This window comes from Triticum urartu, chromosome 2A (assembly GCF_056163025.1).
Source record: "Triticum urartu cultivar PI428250 chromosome 2A, HENAU_Tu73, whole genome shotgun sequence".
NCBI lineage: Eukaryota > Viridiplantae > Streptophyta > Magnoliopsida > Poales > Poaceae > Triticum > Triticum urartu.
Window position 1 is genome coordinate 422180536 of NC_141874.1, and position 23399 is coordinate 422203934.

General features: G+C 43.2%; 1 long non-coding RNA gene across 1 annotated transcript; it reads right to left on the bottom strand.

Moving 5' to 3' along the window:
• Positions 1 to 367: 367 nt before the first annotated feature.
• On the bottom strand, positions 368 to 1592 carry LOC125541596 (uncharacterized). Its single transcript, XR_015615113.1, has 3 exons — positions 1344 to 1592; positions 1010 to 1264; positions 368 to 428 (listed from the first exon to the last, which is right to left on the bottom strand). It is a non-coding gene; the product is annotated as an uncharacterized LOC125541596 (long non-coding RNA).
• Positions 1593 to 23399: the final 21807 nt, after the last annotated feature.

Below are 23399 nucleotides of genomic sequence, written 5' to 3' on the forward strand. Positions count from 1 at the left end.
ATTCTCTAGGAACAATAGAGCACCCTGCTAAGGACGCATTCACCTGATTTATGCCCCAAAAACTATACCTCGCCTCAAGTGCACTCTGTCAATGGCGCATTCTCTAGGGACAATAGAGCGCTCTGCCAATGACGCATTCACCTGGTTAATAATCCCGAACCTACGGCTATAAACACTCACCACTTTCATGGATCACTCGGCACATGCCCACGTCTACCATAGCAAGTTGATCACACCATCACATACCACAATCGACAACAAAACATGGTAACACGGGATACACATACCAGGCCAAACATATATCATAGCATAAAACACAACATGCATAGTAGAATATAGGATGAGCAAAATCAAAAGTGCAAACTTGCCTTGAACGGTGCTGAAGTACTCTAATGATTAATTCCGATCCGCTTCACACTCCGGACAATCTATACGATTAACGAATGCAACGATAAATAAACTATGCTCACATAACACTAAAATAAAGTAAACAACAACGAATTCAAATAAAAACTTAAATAACAGAAAAATATCAGTAGGTATATATTATTTACATGCTAGTAGGATCACAATTCAAAAAGAATCAACTAATTTGGATCAATGGTTTAAAAGATATGGCCTCCGGAAGTTTGAATTCAAATTTAAACAACTTTAAATTTGAATAGTTCAAAAAATGTGAAACTTTGGTTCTTCAATATTCTCCTGGTCATTACGAGTACACAGGCAAAAGAATTGATGAATTTGGAGTTACGGATCTCAAGATAAACCTAAATGAAAATTTGATATGGAATCTGCAAAGAACAATTATGCCATAAAAGTGTTTTGGGAAGAACTGCCGCGGTACTGTGGATGTGCCACGTGGCGCATGCTGATTGGCTGGAGGGTGTTCGCTGCGATGGCTAAACAGCGGACAGCCACTAAACATCGCATACCTATTCGAGAGGGAAAAAACAGAACATGATTTAATCTGGACCATTAGAGAGAGATCGGGCGGCTAAGGGTAGCTCACCGGAGAGGAACAGAGGCTGGGGCGGCCGGACTTGGACAAAACAGCGGCGCGGCGGCTCGGGCGGCGATGGTGGCGCCTGCTCCGGTGGTCTCGAGACTCCGGAGGGTAGCGTACGGGGCGCGAAGCTCGACTGCGGTCTCAAAGAAATCCTGAGAGGCGTCAGTGGAGAACGGGGTTGACGGCAGAGGGTGGCTGGAGCTCGGGCAGTGGTTGTGATCTTCAGATCGAGGTCCTTGCGCTCGGTTCGGTACTCCCCTGTGCGAGATAGTGGGTCAAGGCGATAGAGGAGATCAAGGCGAAATTAACAGGGGCAAGAGGAGGTGCTGGGACCCACTGTAGGCGATGGAAACGACGACGGCGGAGGTCAGCAGCGGTGGAACTCGAGCGAGATCGTGAAATCAACCTAGGGCACGGGAGACTGCGATTTTGGCGAAAAATCGGACAAGCCGGATGTGGGGAGTATATATATGGAGGTGGGGGTGCAAAGGATCGATCGAATCGATCGATTCGATCTCGGTTTGGGTTCGGTAGCTACAGTGTTCGTGATGAACACGAGTGGTTGGAGGAGATGACAAGCGGGACTCGGTTGGCAGCGGCAGAGAAAGAAAAAAAATAAGAAAAAGAAGAGGCTTGCGAGGTGGGCTGCGGCTGTGCGAAAATAGGCCAGCTTGCCTAGCTGCTGCATGCGGGGCGAAGGAAAGGAAATGGGTTGCGCGCTGCTGGCACTACGCGGCCCAATGAACAGTGATCTCCGGCTGAGCAATTATACTGAACAGGAGGTCTATTTGGCTAAACCAAAATATATATAGATTCCTGAAATCACCATAACACACAGTAAAATGTTACTACTAATATCGAATACAGTGAACATTTTTAAAACACATATGCACCTTTGAAAAGATTATATTTTATGCAATGCAAGCACATAAAGAGCATTATAACAACTCTAAAATAACTTTGAGCTTCAACAATGCCAAACTAATTTATGTAAACTCCAGAATATACTCTTAGCATTTTCCAAATATAATTAACAAGGGAGAAGTCATATTATCTCCACTCCAAATATATTGCCTTGAGTTGGAAAACACTTTTAATATTCAGAAAATTTAAATAAGCATAGAAATCATGATGAAAAGAATGATCCTATTAACATTTGGGATGTTACAAATCTACCCCCCTTAAAATGAATCTCGTCCTCGAGATTCGAGTTGGCTAGCAAAGGTTAATGATGGGTACTTGATATAATCCATACTCCAAAGTTTCGAGGCTTTCTCATTGCATAATTCGAAATCTCCCTTGACACCACTAAATATGATGCATCAATGCTGAAAGAACGGTCACAATACTTGATCTTAATTAAGAATCTTACCAAAGACTGATCCATTATCTGGTCTTCCTCCCCTCGTGTGATTCACATGTCCACTTTCTAAGTGATCAATCTCCTTCTCTCCAGAATTCCCATTGTCATAATTCATTTTCTTCTCAGGACAATTTGTTGAATAGTGTCCTGGGTTCCTGCATCTGTAGCAAAGTAACTGGCTTAGATCCTTCTTTGTGGGCATCAAAAGGTCGTGGTTGTTGTTGCCATTCCTCTGACCATTGTGGTTGTGTCCATTGTTGTTGCGATGATTATGCCCATCATGGTTATGACCATTATAAATGTCCACTCCAGAATCATAGTACTCAAAAGATGCTAACGAATTACAGTGCTTGCGTTGTCCTCCAGAGTTGAAATCTGTGTCACTTGCCTTCCTCTTGCGGTTCTCCACCTCTTGAAACTTGCCTTCAAGTACAATAGCCTTATCAATAAGCTCCTGACAGTTGTTGAATGTTGCCACTGTCAACTGAATACTCAACTCATCATCCAGACCTTCAAGAAACTTCTCCTTTCTACCTGCATCAGTGTTAACATCATTAGGGGCATAGCGCGCAAGATTATTGAATTCCTCTACATATGCATCCACAGTGCGACCTCCCTGGCGCAAGCTGCGTAACTCCTTCTTCTTCAGACTCATGGCACCAGCAGACAAATGTGCGGCGCGAAAACTTGCCTGAAAATGCGCCCAAGTGATAGTAGCAGTAGGATAAGTGACAAAGTAATTGTCCCACCATGCTGCGGCTGGTCCTTCTAACAAATGAGAGGCAAACCGCACTCTCTCTGCATCAGTGCAACCGACTGTCTCCAAATTCCTATTAACTGAGCGAAGCCAATCATCAGCCACAATAGGTTCAGGGGTGCTAGAAAACCTCCGAGGATTCAACCTCAAGAAACGAGTAAGGGCATCAACTGGGGGGGGGGTGGATTATTATTGTTGTTGTTGTTGTTGTTGTTGTTATGGTTCTGAACAAGTAACTGGATCAACTAAGTTTGTCCCTGAAGCAGTTGCTGCATGTATGGCGGTATGTCATTGTTGTTGTTGTCTCCTGAACCACTGCCTCTAGAGTTACGCCTTGGTGGAATCTGATGTGTAAGCAGGGGTGAGATATAGACAGAAATAGGTCTAAGGGGAAAAACACTACCCATATGCTCATGATAGCAACTAAAACTTCAACAACAACAAAAACAAACACTAAATTCACACAAGTCACACAAGTCACCAAAACTATCCTAAAGTAATCACATCAATCAAAAGAGCACATATATGATCAATCAAAGCACCCAATTGCATAATACAAACAATCCACAAAATAAGACAACACGGAAAGCAATGACCAACCAAACATATGACATACCACACAACACAAGCAAAACCTACAGGTAAGGTCATATCCACAAGAGATATGATCTCATCATACTACCGCAAATCTTTATCGAACACAACTTAGGAATGGTGGTCTGCAAACTAAACTCCTTAAATAACACTAATATAATTTTAGGGGTCATCTATATTTGAAAAGTAAAGATATGAGTACAGGAGTATCAACTAATAAGTAGACAACAAGTTGTAAAGTAAGTTTTTCACTCCTATGGCTTTTCTAATCCATTTTCTAGGGTCACGACCTACAGTCAACACACTGCTCTGATACCATCTGTAACGACCTGAATCTGATAAGACTCGATGTCTCTGTGCTCACTGTGCTAGTCCCTGGATGGACTTGCTAGAACACACAGTACATATGAATATCAAATAATAAGTGCATCATTTAGTATAACGTATGATCCAGAATTTATAAAATATTACAAACTGAGTAGCACATAGCTAACTTATTCAATAATAACAACGGAAAGGTAGCATAATCAACGATGAGTCCATCAATGCCCACTGGAGAACATGTTGAGTGAAGACTCGCGACTCTACCGTATCTCACTGATCATCTGAAAATCCTGCAACATGATAAGTTGCAGCCACAAAGGGTCAATACATTGAATGTACTGGCAAATCACACAATATGATATAGCAAACCTACATCCACAAAGCAACGTATGACAAACAAAACACACAAGTTAGTTTGGAGAAGAATGTCTTCACCTACCTCCACTACCTGAACTCACAACCGACTCTAATTTACTCGCCCAAGATAACCCAACGATTCTAAATAAACATGACAAGAACTTCAGAAGTATGTCTCAAGTGCGCTCTGTCAGTGGCGCATTCTCTAGGAACAATAGAGCGCTCTGCCAAGGACGCATTCACCTGATTTATGTCCCGAAAACTATACCTCGCCTCAAGTGCGCTCTGTCAATGGCGCATTCTCTAGGGACAATAGAGCGCTCTGCCAATGATGCATTCACCTGGTTAATAATCCCGAACCTACGGCTATAAACACTCACCACTTTCATGGATCACTCGGCACATGCTCACGTCTACCATAGCAAGTTTCTCACACCATCACATACCACAATCGACAACAAAACATGGTAACACGGGATACACATACCAGGCCAAACATATATCATAGCATAAAACCACACATGCATAGCAGAATATAGGATGAGCAAAATCAAAAGTGCAAACTTGCCTTGAACGGTGCTGAAGTACTCTAACGATTAATTCCGATCCGCTTCACACTCCGGACAATCTATACGATTAACGGGGGCAACGATAAATAAACTATGCTCACATAACACTAAAATAAAGTAAACGGCAACGAATTCAAACAAAAACTTAAATAACAGAAAAATATCAGTAGGTATATATTATTTACATGCTAGTAGGATCACAATTCAAAAAGAATCAACTAATTTGGATCAACGGTTTAAAAGATATGGCCTCCAAAAGTTTGAATTCAAATTTAAACAACTTTAAATTTGAATAGTTCAAAAAATGTGAAACTTTGGTTCTTCAATATTCTCCTGGTCACTACGAGTACACAGGCAAAAGAATCGATGAATTTGGAGTTACGCATCTCAAGATAAACCTAAATGAAAATATGATATGGAATCTGCAAAGAACAATTATGCCATAAAAGCATTTTGGGAAGAACTGCCGCGGTACTGTGGATGTGCCACGTGGCGCATGCTGATTGGTTGGAGGGTGTTCGCTGCGATGGCTAAACAGCGGACGGCCACTAAACATCGCATACCAATTTGAGAGGGAAAAAACAGAACATGATTTAATCTGGACCATTAGAGAGAGATCGGGCGGCTAAGGGTAGCTCACCGGAGAGGAACAGAGGCTGGGGCGACCGGACTTGGACAAAACAGCGGCTCGGCGGCTCGGGCGGCGATGGTGGTGCCTGCTCCGGTGGTCTCGAGACTCTGGAGGGTAGCGTACGGGGCGCGAAGCTCGGCTGCGGTCTCAAAGAAGTCCTGAGAGGCGTCGGTGGCGAACGGGGTTGACGGCAGAGGGTGGCTGGAGCTCGGGCGGTGGCTGTGATCTTCGGATCGAGGTCCTTGCGCTCGGTTCGGTACTCCCCTGTGCGAGATAGTGGGTCAAGGCGATAGAGGAGATCAAGGCGAAATTAATAGGGGTAAGAGGAGGTGCTGGGACCCACTGTAGGCGATGGAAACGACGACGGCGGAGGTCAGCAGCGGTGGAACTCGAGCGAGATCGTGAAATCAACCTAGGGCACGGGAGACTACGATTTTGGCGAAAAATCGGACAAGCCGGACGTGGGGAGTATATATATGGAGGTGGGGTGCAAAGGATCGATCGAATCGATCGATTCGATCTCGGTTTGGGTTCGGTAGCTACAGTGTTCGGGATGAACACGAGTGGTTGGAGGAGATGACAAGCGGGACCCGGTTGGCAGCGGCAGAGAAAGAAAAAAAATAAGAAAAAGAAGAGGCTTGCGAGGTGGGGTGCGGCTATGCGAAAATAGGCCAGCTTGCCTAGCTGCTGCGTGCGGGGCGAAGGAAAGGAAATGGGCTGCGCGCTGCTGGCACTACGCGGCCCAATGAACAGTGATCTCCGGCTGAGTAATTATACTGAACAGGAGGTCTATTTGGCTAAACCAAAATACATATAGATTCCTAAAGTCACCATAACACACAGTAAAATGTTACTACTAATATCGAATACAGTGAACATTTTTAAAACACATATGCACCTTTGAAAAGATTATATTTTATGCAATGCAAGCACATAAAGAGCATTATAACAACTCTAAAATAACTTTGAGCTTCAACAATGCCAAACTAATTTATGTAAACTCCAGAATATACTCTTAGCATTTTCCAAGTATAATTAACAGGGGAGAAGTCATATTATCTCCACTCCAAATATATTGCCTTGAGTTGGAAAACACTTTTAATATTCAGAAAATTTAAATAAGCATAGAAATCATGATGAAAAGAATGATCCTATTAACATTCCAAATTTTAAAAATTTGGGATGTTACACTGCCGTGCTTTGCACCAGTCATCAGTGTTCTTCACGACGCTGGACTGTTAAATTTTTGCTCTGACATCTGTGATTGGAATGAAGAACGGATTCGTCCATTTTATGCGACGCTGCACATCACAGGAGATTCTGAAGATGTGAATTCATGGGTGCTGGACTGGATGTCTGAAAACACTCACTACACTGCACCAGCTTCTAAATTGCTTCGTGCCTTACCACTTAGTCCTCCCCTTGAAGAAGCTCGTTGCATCAATAGTGAACCTGAGCTTACAAATCACTACATGCAGGTTCTGATGAAACCTTTGAAGCCAAGTCAGGCCCCACGAACCAAATTCCTCGTGAAGGAATTACTTTATGTGCCCAGAACTGTCTATCGTATTCTTACGAGGACAATGAGTCCAATCAAAGGCCACGACTCATCTGATGAAGAAATTGTTGGCATCATGAAGAATCTGGTATTCAACATCGTTCATGGCATTCCTGTCAATTATCATGATTTCTTCATGAGGACTCTGGCAAATGTTGCACTCTCTCCGTTTGAGCTGAAGCCTTATGCACCTTGGATTATGAGATTCCTCAGGACAAGGTCTTCACTCAACTACAAAGCTGATTTTCAGAATCATCTCAGCTACTTGCCCCTACTTGAAGTCCTCAAGCAGACCTATTCGTCAGTTGATGAAAAGGGCAAGGCACCAGCTGTTATAGATGAAGGCATTCGTCCATTGGATGGTCAGTTTCGCAAAGCTGCCTCTTATTCCACCAATGATGACTCTGCCACACATGACTCTGCCAATGCACCCAAGTCTACTCCTCAAGCCACTGCTCCTCGTGTGATGACTGATCGTGAGCTTCTGCTTAGTCTTCATCAAAAGGTGGATCGAAATCATAAATGGGTTAAGCGTCAGTTTGGTTCATTTCTTCACAACATGACTGCTACACACAATGCAGTGAAGAAAAACCATTACTACCTCCATGAAGTTTTCGGTCGCACCTGGGCCATTCAGTCACATCTGTATGGTGAAGACGATCTGAAGAAAATGGGTCTCAAGGAAGACTTTGACTGGTCTGCACCCCACCGAAGAAATTCAAGAAGGTCAAGGTTCCTTCTCTGGTGGCCAGCTCATTTTCTTCATCGCGCGAAACCGATGAGAATGAAGACTTGGACGACACTGTGGCAGGCCCTACTACAACAAACGACCCAACAACGCTGGCGCTCCTTCATCAACTTGATATTCTTCAGGGGCGTTAGTCCTCATATTCAATCCTTTTGGTCATTTGATGACAAAGGGGGCAAATTTTGAGTTAGTCTTCAAGCGGGTCTTTCTATATGGGCGTTTTTTTGTTAAGTTAAAACTCTCGTTCTTCCGAGACTTTATTGGATCGAGTTGTAAACTTAAACCCGATGGTGCTCTGATACTTTTGATATGTTTTTCTGCATGCTTATTCCTCATATATGCTAATGCACGCATGCTGAATTACATTAGTCACCATATTTCATCATGCATTTCAAATTCTTCACTGTTATATGTCAAATACGTGTATGAATTACAAGATATATGGGGAGATCTCCATGATTCAACTCTTCAAGTGTGCTTTGCTTCAAAAGCAAATTCCTCACTATGCACATCTTCAAGGGGAGTTCTTCTATATCTTGCAATCAAATTCCTCAATATCAGTATTTACACTTCATATGTTTATCCCCATTGAAAACTTAACCTATATTGTCATCAATCACCAAAAAGGGTGGAGATTGTAAGTGCATCTAGTGCCCCTTAGTGATTTTGGTGTATTGAAGACTTATAGGTTAAGGGACTAATGCGTTTCTGAGTGTACACAGGTCTATAAGTCTATGAGGAGTTTGATATTTACAGAGAAAGTCAACCCCTAAAAATGAAGTTCTTCGACTGAAGACTTTGAAAGTGAATAAATTGGTGTGACTGTGAAGACTTGGTATTCATTCGAGGAACATGAAGCGTGAAGACTTTTGTTTTCGTAGTTTCATTTTCTCTTTCTTGAGTCATAGGAAACACCGTACTGTTAAAGGGGGTTGAGGAAATACTAAGGAAAAATTTCCGTGTGATGCTCAACTCAAAATCCTACACCTACCAATCCCTTCGAGTGAAGCCATTGAAAATCTCATACAGTCCAGTCATATTCTTCAGTGACAGAGACGAAGTTCTTCTGGTCTCTGAGGAATTTGTTCTGACTGAGGAGTTAGGAATTCGCGAGTGCGGATTTCCTACACAGTGAGGAACATGATAGCCCTGAGGATTTTGCTACTCAAAATTCCGACCGTTGTTGTGCTATGCGCCAGCTATCCCAAAATATCTATCCACCTAACGGTCATATCATTGAACGGCATTTATGTCTTATCATGTCGGGCTGCTCCCTAGGCTATAAATAGATGCCCCATACAACCACTAGCTGGTTGGCCGCTCCGAGAGAAACTGACACTTGTCATTTGAGAGCAACCCATCCTCCGAGGACTTTGAGAGAAAATCATCAAGTGAGGAAGAACCCAAATCCAAACACCTACAAACCCCAAGTGATTGAGCATCACTCAAGAGATTGATCCTGCGTGGATCCGATGCTTGTTACCTTTGAAGATTGTGCTTCTTCCAAACGGTTAGGCGTCATGGTCTAGAGCATCCAAGAGGAATTGTGGATCGCCGAGTGACCAAGTTTGTGAAGGTTTGGAAGTCTCCTGAAGACTTACCACGAGTGATTGGGCGAGGTCTGTGTGACCTTAGCTCAAGGAGAATACGATGAGGACTTGGTGTCCTGAGCTGCATGTTCAGGACTGGGTGTCCGGGACTGTGTGTCCTCGAGTTTAAATACTTAGCCGCTCAAACCAGACGTACAACTGAGACATCAGTTGGAACTGGTCTACCAAATCATTGTCTTCACCAAGTTTACTGGTTCTATTTCCTCAACTCTTTCATTTCCTCATAACTATGTTGTGTGCTTGTTCATATCTGTGTTTGAAGACTTTGACTGAAGACTTTCTCAATTTCCTTAGTTCAATTTCTTCAGTCTGTTTGTCTTCATCCTGTGTTATCCTGTGATTGCGCTTTCAGTACTCTGTGCTTGTCTTCATTTCATCATGATGACCATGCTTGTCTTCAGTTATGTTTACTTCTGACTACGTATTCCGCTGCTAGTAGTTCTTCACTAAGGAATTTCCTCACCGGCAAATTCCTCAGTGAAGAATTCATAAAAATCGCCTATTCACCCCCCTCTAGTCAATATAACGCACGTTCATACATCCACTAGTAATATCCCCAACATTAGGCCCCAGATTGGTTTGAATTTATTCATGTCAATCTTCAACACTTAGAAAAATTCCTCCTCTTGCACCTTCACACGGATCTTGTAAACCGCCCTGACGTCATCCTCCGGAGTTGTGGTAAATCACCGTGATGTCATCTATTCATTGAAGCCGAAGATGCATTTTATTAATGAGCATCCAACCATCAAGGTGACAACTTTATTAAATATCCATTTTTGAGCTCCTCGATTCCCGCGCCTGTCGCTTATCTCTTCCCCTTTATAAATAGGGCCGAGGCCCCTTTTTCTTTTTCCTCCACTGCCTCTTCGTCTCTTCTTCCTCCTCGCCATGTCCCTGCACCCGAGCGCCGCCGCCATCGTCGAACTTCGCCCCTGCCTCATCGTTGGCCGCTGCATCACCCTGATCGAACCAAAAAGCCGCGGCATCTATCCGCCGTTCCTGTGACACTGTTAAGCCTTCTTTCCTTCCACCCTAGATCTTGTCTTTAGGGTTTCATTGTTCATCAGAGTTCATCGAAACTCCGATGCTATTCTTCTCTTTTCTTTTCCGTAGCATCAAATGCTAGTTTGGACCTATTATTCTTGCGCGACCGTAGCCATAATCTTATTTTCCTCATTAGACTCCCCCTTTATATAGAGAACAACTTATCTGGATCTGCTGAATTGTTTAAACACATGAAGTTTAAACCTGAATATATTCCAGTTTCTGTCATGCTTCAGATCTGAAATTTTCATATAAATCTGTGAAACTTGTTCCCCTTACTTAGGTATTTTTAGATCTATACTCCTCACACAAATATAGGCGGTTTAACTTTTTGAAGTATGATAGTCTGGCAGGTACCATTAGTCCCCTTTTAAACTGCCGATTCATTTATACTCCAGTTTGACAATATGCATAGACCTCTGGTTCTGTTCATTGCTTTACCTTTCATAAACACTCTGTCGTTGGCGGTTTATAACTTCCTCCGATTTATCAATTTCACATGCTTGGATTCCTTTTCCCTCAACCTGTTATACCTAATGCATCACCATTAATGAATCATAAACCGGCATTATTTTCTTCCCAGCTCTTCACTGCAATGGCCAAACAGTTCTATTCCTGTAACTGGGTACCTTCCCGGGTTACTGAGGAGCAACTGAACGGAATGGTCAAAATTGGCACATTACAGAAGAAGAATGAGATCCGGTGGCGAGTTCCTGGGCCGGAAAACCCTCCTACCCCTGGAGCAGGTGAAATAGTGGTGTTTGCTGCTCATATAGGCCATGGTTTTAAACCGCCTGGATCCAAGTTTTTCTGGGGTGTACTTGCCAGCTTTCAGATCCACCCTTAGGATATTGGACCCAAATCCGTATCCAACATCTGCAACTTTCATGTTTTGTGTGAAGTGTATCTACAAGAAGAACCAACTGTCGAGCTGTTCCGGGATTTCTTCCATTTAAACCGCCGCACTGAATTCATAGATGGACCCAATACTGAACTTGGTGGCGTCTCTATTCAGAAAAGGAAAGAGGCTGAGTTTCCTCATGCCAAACTTCAAAGTCACCCAAAGGAGTGGAACCAAACTTGGTTCCATTGCAGAGACACCTCCCCTGAAGATGAGAATCCTCTGCTGGGTTATCGTGCTCACCGGCTCTCTAATACTCACCCGCTTCTGCAACGACTAAGTGCTAAGGAACGACCCTCATACGCCCCACAACTCGCTAAACTTAGAGCTTTGATGGCCAACGGTTTAACAGGCGTGGACTTCGTCCGTTGCTGGATATCCTGGAGCATTTTGCCGTTCAGTCGCCGCTCTGGCTTAATGTGTGAGTATACTAGTGACGTACAAGACTCCCAACGCCATATCAATATTCAGCTAACAGATGAGGAAGTCACTGAGTCTGTCAAGAAAATGTTGAATGAACCGGAAGCTGTCTGCAGCAAGACTGGGTTAAGCCCCTTTTGCACGCAAAACAAACCGCCCGCTGTAAGTATTGTCTATGCTTCCGCTTTATGCCTGATATTTTTGAACTGTGCAATCTTTGAATAGCCTCTGCCCATCTTTAAACAGGGTGATGATCCATTCTGGAAAAAGAAATCTCAGGAGAAAGTGGTGAAGCCTTCTTGTCCTAAAACAAAAGCCGTCAAGAAAACCACAAAAAGGAAGGCACCTGAACCCATTGGTTTAGAGCTTGGTGACGACCCGGATGAACCGGAAGCAGAGGTAGAACTTGATTCACTTGGTTCACTTTTCATGCATCTCATTGAAAATGATATTTATCAGGAGTATGTTGAGGGCAGACAAGCTGACGATACAGAGGTAATTATCCTTTCCTCCGGTTGAGACTCTCTACCAACACAAAAAATCCGTCAAGTAGTCCGGAAAGTAAGATTTTCTCACTCTCTTGCTCACTTGGACCCAAAATTTCTTTTGAAGAAGCAGCAGCACGAGGCTCGCCGCACAACCCAGCACAGGGGCCAAAAGGTCACCTCGACCAGTTTACCAAACACCCCGGTTCGAAAATGCCGACCCGAGGTCTCACCCACTTCTGACACTTCTTATCCCAAGGCAGGCTTTTTCTGACAACCTCTTAATCCGTTCGATTCGAATTGTCAGGTGACACCTCCTTCTTCATCCGGTGAATCCATGGCCACACAACTCCCTCCTCTTAAAACCATGGCTGGGTAAGTATTTTAACCCAATCTTTTGATGTTTCACACTTTATATGCTATGTTAACCTTTGCATCTGTTTTTTAGAGCTAAGGCCAGACCCAGTAAGAAGGCCTGGGTGAATAACCCGTCTGATGATCATGTGGTGATTGAACCGGAGCTGACTACGGAACCGGAAGGTCCAAATACTGAGGCCAAATTGATGAACCGGCCCCTCAAGATCATAATGTTGATGAACAAGCAGAAGTTGATACCGCTGTGCCACACGATAAACCGGCAAGTCCAATCCGGACTGATGACGGACCTTCTAGCCCAGTGAAGACTACTGACACTCCATCAACTCCAGAAAAGGCTGCTGGATATAAAGAAGATGAGGCTATCATTACCGGTATTAGCCACACCTCTCCTGGCCATCCTGTTGTATTGGCAAAACATAGTGCCAAAGAAGAACGTGCTGCCATGGAGAAAGGCAAGTGGAGCACGATTTATCAACCTATGCCCACTTCAGTGCTCAAGAACTCCACTCTGGCTTTCTAAACCGTCTGCACACAAACCGTGACTATGAAGCCGGTTTGGTGAATCTGATGAAGGAGTGCTATGAGGTAATGACATAACTTTTCCCTTCTTAAGTCCAATTGCAAATACCAACTCTAGTAGCCCCAAGGGCAGGTTTATGATAGCAACCATAAATCGGGACTTCGTAATGTCTCAACCCTTGCATACTTATCCTGCATATGTCAGGTGATCCTTTGAAACAAACTGGTACTTTATCGTTGTATTCATGTAGTTTTCATCTGTGTAGTCCCCAAGGGCCGGTTTATCTTCCCAAGGAGAACCGGGATTTTAACCAATGCTCCGATTTGAACAAATGTACATTAGCCCCCAAGTGCCAAAGATAATGTTTGCATTGTATTTGGGACTTGCGAAAATTTCTGATCACAAAGCAAATAGGCATTAGCCCCCAAGTACAAAGTGCATAACTTGTTATGCGCTTGGTACTTCAAATATATACATCCCACTGATGATATGTCATTCCTTTATAGGCTGAGCTAAGCAAAAAGGACTCCCAAACCGCTGATCTTCAAGAAAACATCAAGTCTCAGCAAGTGGAGGCTTCCAAAGCCAAGGAGGAACTGACTAAAGCCTTAGCAGCCATGGAGAAGCTGAAGGAAAATTTTAAGAAGGAACATGCAGATTGGGATGCCGAGAAGGCCGCTTTAGCCAAGAAAGCCGAAGACGCAGAAGCAGCCCTTAAACCGATGGTTGAGGAACTGACCTGTTTAAAGTGACAAATAAATGCTATGACTTCTGATGTATTTGGAAAGCGCCCTCATCTGGCATGTTTCAAGTCCCCTTTACCTTAGCAATTACCGGTTTACTGGTGCACACAATGCTACAGGGACCCGCATTACCCATCTGGGCTCCGATATGCGGATGAAGCTGAAAGCAGCCTACACCTTGATAGAACAATTGTATTCCGGATCCCAACGAACTATCTGCACTGCTGCATATAGCAGGCCTCCTCCATCGTTGATAAAAGAAACCATCGAGAAGCTGTCCATGTTGCCTGCCCGGCTGGAGGAACTTAAAAAATCAGCTGCAAGGTCAGGCACATTGACTGCGCTAATCCAGGCCAAGGCATGCATTCCAGATCTTGAACCGACAGATATCGACCAAGGCTACCCCAGCGTGAAGGAAGATGGTACATAATTCAACAATGATGATCTCTGAAGGCTGACAAGGGAAATGCGGCCTATAGCAAGCAAATTGGCGGATTACATAGATCTATCTCAATATCAACCGGTTTATGATGTTGATCAGAAAAAATATCCTGCGCCGATTCATGATGTAGAGGATCTTGTTCCGCCAATCCGTAAGCATACTTATGCTCCTGACATTGATCCTTCCCCTCTTATAAGTGAAGAAGTCGTATTCAAAGCATTAACCGGAATCGATTGGACAACAATTGATTTCTAGCCACTAGGTAGAGAGGAGGAGGATACACCAACTCAAGATGATCCACAATCTTCAAGTCGTCCTGATGATGAATCTTGAACCGGAGGCCGGTTTAGCTGTCGCCATCTGCCACTTGTTATGGAAACAATTATTCATGGTGGGAATTTAAAGCGCCTTGTAATAGGCTAGTTCAAACACTCGCTGTTATGCCATCGAGCATATTTATTTTGCTTGATACTGATAACTCGCCATGCCTTTGGGATCTATTATATGCATAGTCCATTGCGGCTTTTATTTAACTTGTTCCTGCATATAAGAACTTGAAAGTGTCCTAGTGGTTTACCACTGGACGGGCCATGATACCCAAATATATATATATAGCTTGGTGTATAACCAAGACTATAATGACCAGATATAAAATAGATGATACATGTGATATATCTTGTTGGATGTCCAAATGTTGGGATAATAAGGGTGATAACACCAATCTGGAGTATTGATGACTCCTTTCATTCATGCCGGTTCATATCAAAACCGTACTGGGTTATGAGAAACACCAATTTACTCATATAATTCTGGTGACTTCTAATCAACACCAGACCGGATCGAATTATTGCCGGTTTAGAACTTATCATGTACTGACAACTGAGCGTTGAAAGCCATGCCGGGTTGTAATATACATCGGTTTATCAGAAAATTTTCATAAATCCCTTATCAAAAGAGGTTATAACATTTGCAACAAATACAAGAAAAATATGCAAGGCTTTTCATGGGCTGCCAGGCCCTCTATCGAGGCTTTTCATGGGCTGCCAAGCCGCTAAGTTAAACCATTTTTCAAAGCCTTTTAAGATGGACCTCCATCGTTAACCAATCATCGTTTTAACTTTGAGAAGTTCAGGGTCTATGAGATTGACTTGTCAAACATACGATGGGTCATACCAGGTTTTCCTGGACGGAGTGGCTTACTTAAAGAGGCAGGATAACCCAGGGTTTTAGGTGAATACACCTGGCTTCCAAGCCTGGCTTGATAGCCTATTACAAGGGTGCAAGCTCGTTGTTCTTTGAGAAGCAAGGAGCCCCCAAGTAATATTTGAGTTGTGCTCAGTGGGTACCTATGTTTGAGTTGTGCTTTTTGCAACAGACTCTCTTTGGTTCCACATAATTTCCTTTATGGCTTTAAGCTTATCAAGAGGTGTAGCTATAGTGTAAATATTGTTGGGGAACGTAGTAATTTCAAAAATTCTCCTACGCACACGCAAGATCATGGTGATGCATAGCAACGAGAGGGGAGAGTGTGATCTACGTACCCTTGTAGACCGACAGCAGAAGCGTTAGCACAATGCGGTTGATGTAGTCGTACGTCTTCACGGCCCGACCGATCAAGCACCGAAACTACGACACCTCCGAGTTCTAGCACACGTTCAGCTCGATGACGATCCCCGGACTCCGATCCAGCAAAGTGTCGGGGAAGAGTTCCGTCAGCACGACGACATGGTGACGACCTTGATATACTACCGTCGCAGGGCTTCGCCTAAGCACCGCTACAATATTATCGAGGATTATGGTGGAAGGGGGCACCGCACACGGCTAAGAATATGATCACGTGGATCAACTTGTGTGTCTAGGGGTGCCCTCTGCCCCCGTATATAAAGGATCAAGGGGGGGTGCTGCCGGCCAGGAGGATGGCGCGCCAGGAGGAGTCCTACTCCCACCGGGAGTAGGATTCCCCCCTTTTCCTAGTTGGAATAGGATTCGGGAGGGGGAAAGAGGAGAGAGAGAAGGAAGGGGGGGGGGAGGGCACCGCCCCCCTCTCCTTGTCCTATTCGGACTAGGGGGGGAGGGGTGCGCGGCCCAGCCCTGGCCACCTCTCCTCTCTTCCACTAAAGCCCACTAAGGCCCATATACCTCCCGGGGGTTCCGGTAACCTCCCGGTACTCCGGTAAAATCCTGATTTCACCCGGAACACTTCCGATATCCAAATATAGGCTTCCAATATATCAATCTTTATGTCTCGACCATTTCGAGACTCCTCGTCATGTCCGTGATCACATCCGGGACTCCGAACAAACTTCGGTACATCAAAAATCATAAACTCATAATATAACTGTCATCGAAACCTTAAGCGTGCGGACCCTACGGGTTCGAGAACAATGTAGACATGACCGAGACACGTCTCCAGTCAATAACCAATAGCGGAACCTGGATGCTCATATTGGCTCCCACATATTCTACGAAGATCTTTATCGGTCAGACCGCATAACAACATACGTTGTTCCCTTTGTCATCGGTATGTTATTTGCCCGAGATTCGATCGTCGGTATCTCAATACCTAGTTCAATCTCTTTACCAGAAAGTCCCTTTACTCGTTCCGTAATACATCATCTCGCAACTAACTCATTAGTTGCAATGCTTGCAAGGCTTATGTGATGTGCATTACCGAGAGGGCCCAGAGATACCTCTCCGACATGACAAATCCTAATCTCGAAATACGCCAACCCAACATGTACCTTTGGAGACACCTGTAGATCTCCTTTATAATCACCCAGTTACGTTGTGACGTTTGGTGGCACACAAAGTGTTCCTCCAGCAAACGGGAGTTGCATAATCTCATAGTCATAGGAACATGTATAAGTCATGAAGAAAGCAATAGCAACATACTAAACGATCGGGTGCTAAGCTAATGGAATGGGTCATGTCAATCACGTCATTCTTCTAATGATGTGATCTCGTTAATCAAATAAAAACTCTTTTGTTCATGGTTAGGAAACATAACCATCTTCGATTAACGAGCTAGTCAAGTAGAGGCATACTAGTGACACTCTGTTTGTCTATGTATTCACACATGTATTATGTTTCCGGTTAATACAATTCTAGCATGAATAATAAACATTTATCATGATATAAGGAAATAAATAATAACTTTATTATTGCCTCTAGGGCATATTTCCTTCAGTCTCCCACTTGCACTAGAGTCAATAATCTAGTTCACATCACCATGTGATTCAACACCCATAGTTCACATTGTCATGTGACCTATACCCAAAGGGTTTACTAGAGTCGGTAATCTAGTTCACATCGTTTATGTGATTAACACCCAAAGAGTACTAAGGTGTGATCATGTTTTGCTTGTGAGATAATTTTAGTCAACGGGTCTGTCACATACAGATCCGTAAGTATTTTGCAAATTCTATGTCTACAATGCTCTGCACGGAGCTACTCTAGCTAATTGCTCCCACTTTCAATATGTATCTAGATCGAGACTTAGAGTCATCCAGATCTGTGTCAAAACTTGCATCGACGTAACTTTTTACGACGAACCTCTTTGTCACCTCCATAATTGAGAAATATTTCCTTATTCCACTAAGGATAATTTTGACCGATGTCCAGTGATCTACTCTTAGATCACTATTGTACTCCCTTGCTTAACACAGTGTAGGGTATACAATAGATCTGGTACACAGCATGGCATACTTTATAGAACCTATGGCTGAGGCATAGGGAATGACATTCATTCTCTTTCTATCTTCTGCCGTGGTCGGGCTTTGAGTCTTACTCAATTTCACACCTTGTAACACAGCCAAGAACTCTTTCTTTGACCGTTCCAATGTTTGAACTATTTCAAAATATTGTCAAGGTATGTACTCATTGAAAAAAACTTATCAAGCGTCTTGATCTATCTCTATAGGTCTTGATGCTCAATATGTAAGCAGCTTCACCGAGGTTTTCTTTGAAAAAATCCTTTCAAACACTCCTTTATGCTTTGTAGAATAATTCTACATTATTTCCGATCAACAAAATGTCATACACATATAATTATCAGCAATGTTGTAGTGCTCCCACTCACTTTCTTGTAAATACAGGCTTCACCGCAAGTCTGTATAAAACTATATGCTTTGATCAACTTATCAAAGCGTATATTCCAACTCCGAGATGCTTGCACCAGTCCATAGATGGATCGCTGGAGCTTGCATATTTAGTTAACACCTTTAGGATCGACAAAACCTTCTAGTTGCATCGTATACAACTCTTCTTTAATAAATCCATTGAGGAATGCAGTTTTGTTTATCCATTTGCCAGATTTCATAAAAATGCGGCAATTGCTAACATGATTTGGACAGACTTAAGCATCGCTACGAGTGAGAAAATTTCATTGTAGTCAACACCTTGAACTTTGTCAAAAACCTTTTTCGACAAGTCTAGCTTTGTAGATAGTAACACTACTATCAGCGTCCATCTTCCTCTTGAAGATCCATTTATTTTCTATGGCTTGCCGATCATCGGGCAAATCCATCAAAGTCCATACTTTGTTCTCATACATGGATCATATCTCAGATTTCATGGCCTCAAACCATTTCGCGGAATCTGGGCTCATCATCGCTTCCTCATAGTTCGCAAGTTCGTCATGGTCTAGTAACACGACTTCCAGAACAGGATTACCGTACCACTCTGGTGGGGATCTCACTCTGGTTTACCTATGAGATTCGGTAGTAACTTGATCTGAACTTACATGATCATCATCATTAGCTTCCTCACTAATTGGTGTAGTAGTCACAAGAACATATTTCTGTGATGAACTACTTTCCAATAAGGGAGAAGGTACAATTACCTTATCAAGTTTTCTACTTTCCTCCCACTCACTTCTTTCGAGAGAAACTCCTTCTCTAGAAAGTTTCCGAATTTAGCAACAAAAGTCTTGCCTTCGGATCTGTGATAGAAGGTGTATCCAATAGTTTCCTTTGGATATCCTATGAAGACGCACTTCTCCGATTTAGGTTTGAGCTTATCAAATTGAAACTTTTTCACATAAGCATTGCAACCTCAAACTTTAAGAAACGACAGCTTAGGTTTCTTGCTAAACCATAGTTCATACGGTGTCATCTCAAACGGATTTAGATGGTGCCCTATTTAACGTGAATGTAGCTGTCTCTAATGCATAACCCCAAAACAATAGCGGTAAATCTGTAAGAGACATCATAGATCGCACCATATCAAATAAAGTACGATTATGATGTTCGAACACACCATTACACTGTGGTGTTCCAGGTGGCGTGAGTAGTGAAACTATTTCACATTGTTTTAACTGAAGACCAAACTCGTAATTCAAATACTCTTCTCCACGATCAGATCGTAGAAACTTTATTTTCTTGTTACGATGATTTTCCACTTCACTCTGAAATTCTTTGAACTTTTCAAATGTTACAGACTTATGTTTCATCAAGTAGATATACTCACATCTGCTCAAATTATCTGTGAAGAACAGAAAATAATGATACCTGTCGCGAGCCTCAATATTCATCGGACCACATACATCAGTATGTATGATTTCCAACAAATCTATTGCTCGCTCCATTGTTCCGAAGAACGGAGTCTTAGTCATCTTGCCCATGAGGCATGGTTCGCAAGCATCAACTGATTCATAATCAAGTGATTCCAAAAGCCCATCGGCATGGAGTTTCTTCATGCGCTTTACACCAATATGACCTAAACGGCAGTGCCACAAATAAGTTTGCACTATCATTATTAACTTTCCATCTTTTGGTTTCAATATTATGTTTTATGTGCATTACTACGATCGAGATCCAACGAACTATTTTCATTGGGTGTGTAACCATATAAGGTTTTATTCATGTAAACAGAACAACAATTTATTCTCTTACTTAAATGAATAACCGTATTACAATAAACATGATCAAATCATATTCATGCTCAACACAAACACCAAATAACACTTATTTAGGTTCAACACTAATCCCGAAAGTATAGGGAGTGTGCGATGATGATCATATCAATTTTGGAACCACTTCCAACACACATCGTTACTTCACCCTTAACTAGTCTCTGTTTATTCTGCAACTCCCGTTTCGAGTTACTAATCTTAGCAACTGAACTAGTATCAAATACTGAGGGGTTGCTATAAACACTAGTAAAGTACACATCAATAACATGTATATCAAATATACTTATGTTCACTTTGCCATCCTTTGTATCCGCCAATCACTTGGGGTAGTTCTACTTCCAGTGACCAGTCCCTTTGCAGTAGAAGCACTTAGTCTCAGGCTTAGGATCAGACTTGGGCTTCTTCACTTGAGCAGCAACTTGCTTGCCGTTCTTCTTGAAGTTCCCATTCTTCCCTTTGCCCTTTTCTTGAAACTAGTGGTCTTGTCAACCATCAACACTTGATGTTTTTCTTGATTTCTACATTCGTTGATTTCAGCATCACGAAGAGCTTGGGATTTGTTTCCGTTATCCCTTGCATATTATAGTTCATCACGAAGTTCTACTAACTTGGTGATGGTGACTAGAGAATTCTGTCAATCACTATCTTATCTGGAAGATTAACTCCCACTTGATTCAAGCGATTGTAGTACCCAGACAATCTGAGCACATGCTCACTAGTTGAGCGATTCTCCTCCATCTTTTAGCTATAGAACTTGTTGGAGACTTCATATCTCTCAACTCGGGTATTTGCTTGAAATATTAACTTCAACTCCTGGAACATCTCATATGGTCCATGACATTCAAAACGTCTTTGAAGTCCCAATTCTAAGCCATTAAGAATGGTGCACTAAACTATCATGTAGTCATCATATTGAGCTAGCCAAACGTTCATAACGCCTGCATCTGCTCCTGCAATAGGTCTATCACCTAGCGGTGCATCAAGGACATAATTCTTCTGTGCAGCAATGAGGATAAACCTCAGATCACGGATCCAATCCGCATCATTGCTACTAACATCTTTCAACACAATTTTCTCTAGGAACATATCAAAATAAACACAGGGAAGCAACAACGCGAGCTATTGATCTATAACATAATTCGCAAAATACTACCAGGACTAAGTTCATGATAAATTTAAGTTCAATTTAATCATATTACTTAAGAACTCCCACTTAGATAGACATCCCTCTAATCCTCTAAGTGATTACGTGATCCAAATCAACTAAACCATGTCCGATCATCACATGAGATGGAGTAGTTTCATTGGTGAACATCGCTATGTTGATCATATCTACTATATGATTCACGCTCGACCTTTCGGTCTCCGTGTTCCGAGGCCATATCTGTATATGCTTGGCTCGTCAAGTATAACCTAAGTATTCCGTGTGTGCAACTGTTTTGCACCCGTTGTATTTGAACGTAGAGCCTATCACACCCGATCATCACGTGGTGTCTCAGCACGAAGAACTTTTGCAACGGTGCATACTCAGGGAGAACACTTCTTGATAATTAGTGAGAGATCATCTTATAATGCTACCTTTAATCAAAGCAAGATAAGATGCATAAAAGATAAACATCACATGCAATCAATATAAGTGATATGATATGGCCATCATCATCTTGTGCTTGTGATCTCCATCTTCGAAGCACCATCGTGATCACCATCGTCATCGGCGCGACACCTTGATCACCATCATAGTATCATTGTCGTCTCGCCAATCTTATGCTTCCACGACTATCGCTACCGTTTAGTGATAAAGTAAAGCATTACAGGCAGTTGTATTGCATACAATAAAGCAACAACCATATGGCTCCTGCCAGTTGCCGATAACTCGGTTACAAAACATGATCATCTCATACAATAAAATTTAGCATCATGTCTTGATCATATCACATCACAACATGCCCTGCAAAAACAAGTTAGACGTCCTCTACTTTGTTGTTGCAAGTTTTACGTGGTTGCTACGGGCTTTAAGCAAGAACCAATCTTACCTACGCATCAAAACCACAACGATAGTTTGTCAAGTTGGTGCTGTTTTAACCATCGCGAGGACCGGGCGTAGCCACACTTGGTTCAACTAAAGTTGGAGAAACTGTCACCCGCTAGCCACCTTTGTGAAAAGCACGTCGGGAGAACCGGTCTCGCGTAAGCGTACGCGTAATGTCGGTCCGGGCCGCTTCATCCAACAATACCGCCGAACCAAAGTATGACATGCTGGTAAGCAGTATGACTTATATCGCCCACAACTCACTTGTGTTCTACTCGTGCATATAACATCAACACATAAAACCTAGGCTCGGATGCCACTGTTGGGGAACATAGTAATTTCAAAAATTCTCCTACGCACACGCAAGATCATGGTGATGCATAGCAACGAGAGGGGAGAGTGTGATCTACGTACCCTTGTAGACCGACAGCGGAAGCGTTAGCACAACGCGGTTGATGTAGTCGTACGTCTTCACAGCCCGACCGATCAAGCACCAAAACTATGACATCTCCGAGTTCTAGCACACGTTCAGCTCGATGACGATCCCCGGACTCCGATCCAGCAAAGTGTCGGGGAAGAGTTCCGTCAGCACGACGACGTGGTGACGATCTTGATATACTACCGTCGCAGGGCTTCGCCTAAGCACCGCTACAATATTATCGAGGATTATGGTGGAAGGGGGCACCGCACACGGCTAAGAATATGATCACGTGGATCAACTTGTGTGTCTAGGGGTGCCCCCTGCCCCCGTATATAAAGCATCAAGGGGGGGGGGGTGCGGCCGGCCAGGAGGATGGCGCGCCAGGAGGAGTCCTACTCCCACCGGGAGTAGGATTCCCCCCTTTTCCTAGTTGGAATAGGATTCGGGAGGGGGAAAGAGGAGAGAGAGAAGGAAGGGGGGGCGCCGCCCCCTCTCCTTGTCCTATTCGGACTAGGGGGGGAGGGGCGCGCGGCCCAGCCCTGGCCACCTCTCCTCTCTTCCACTAAAGCCCACTAAGGCCCATAT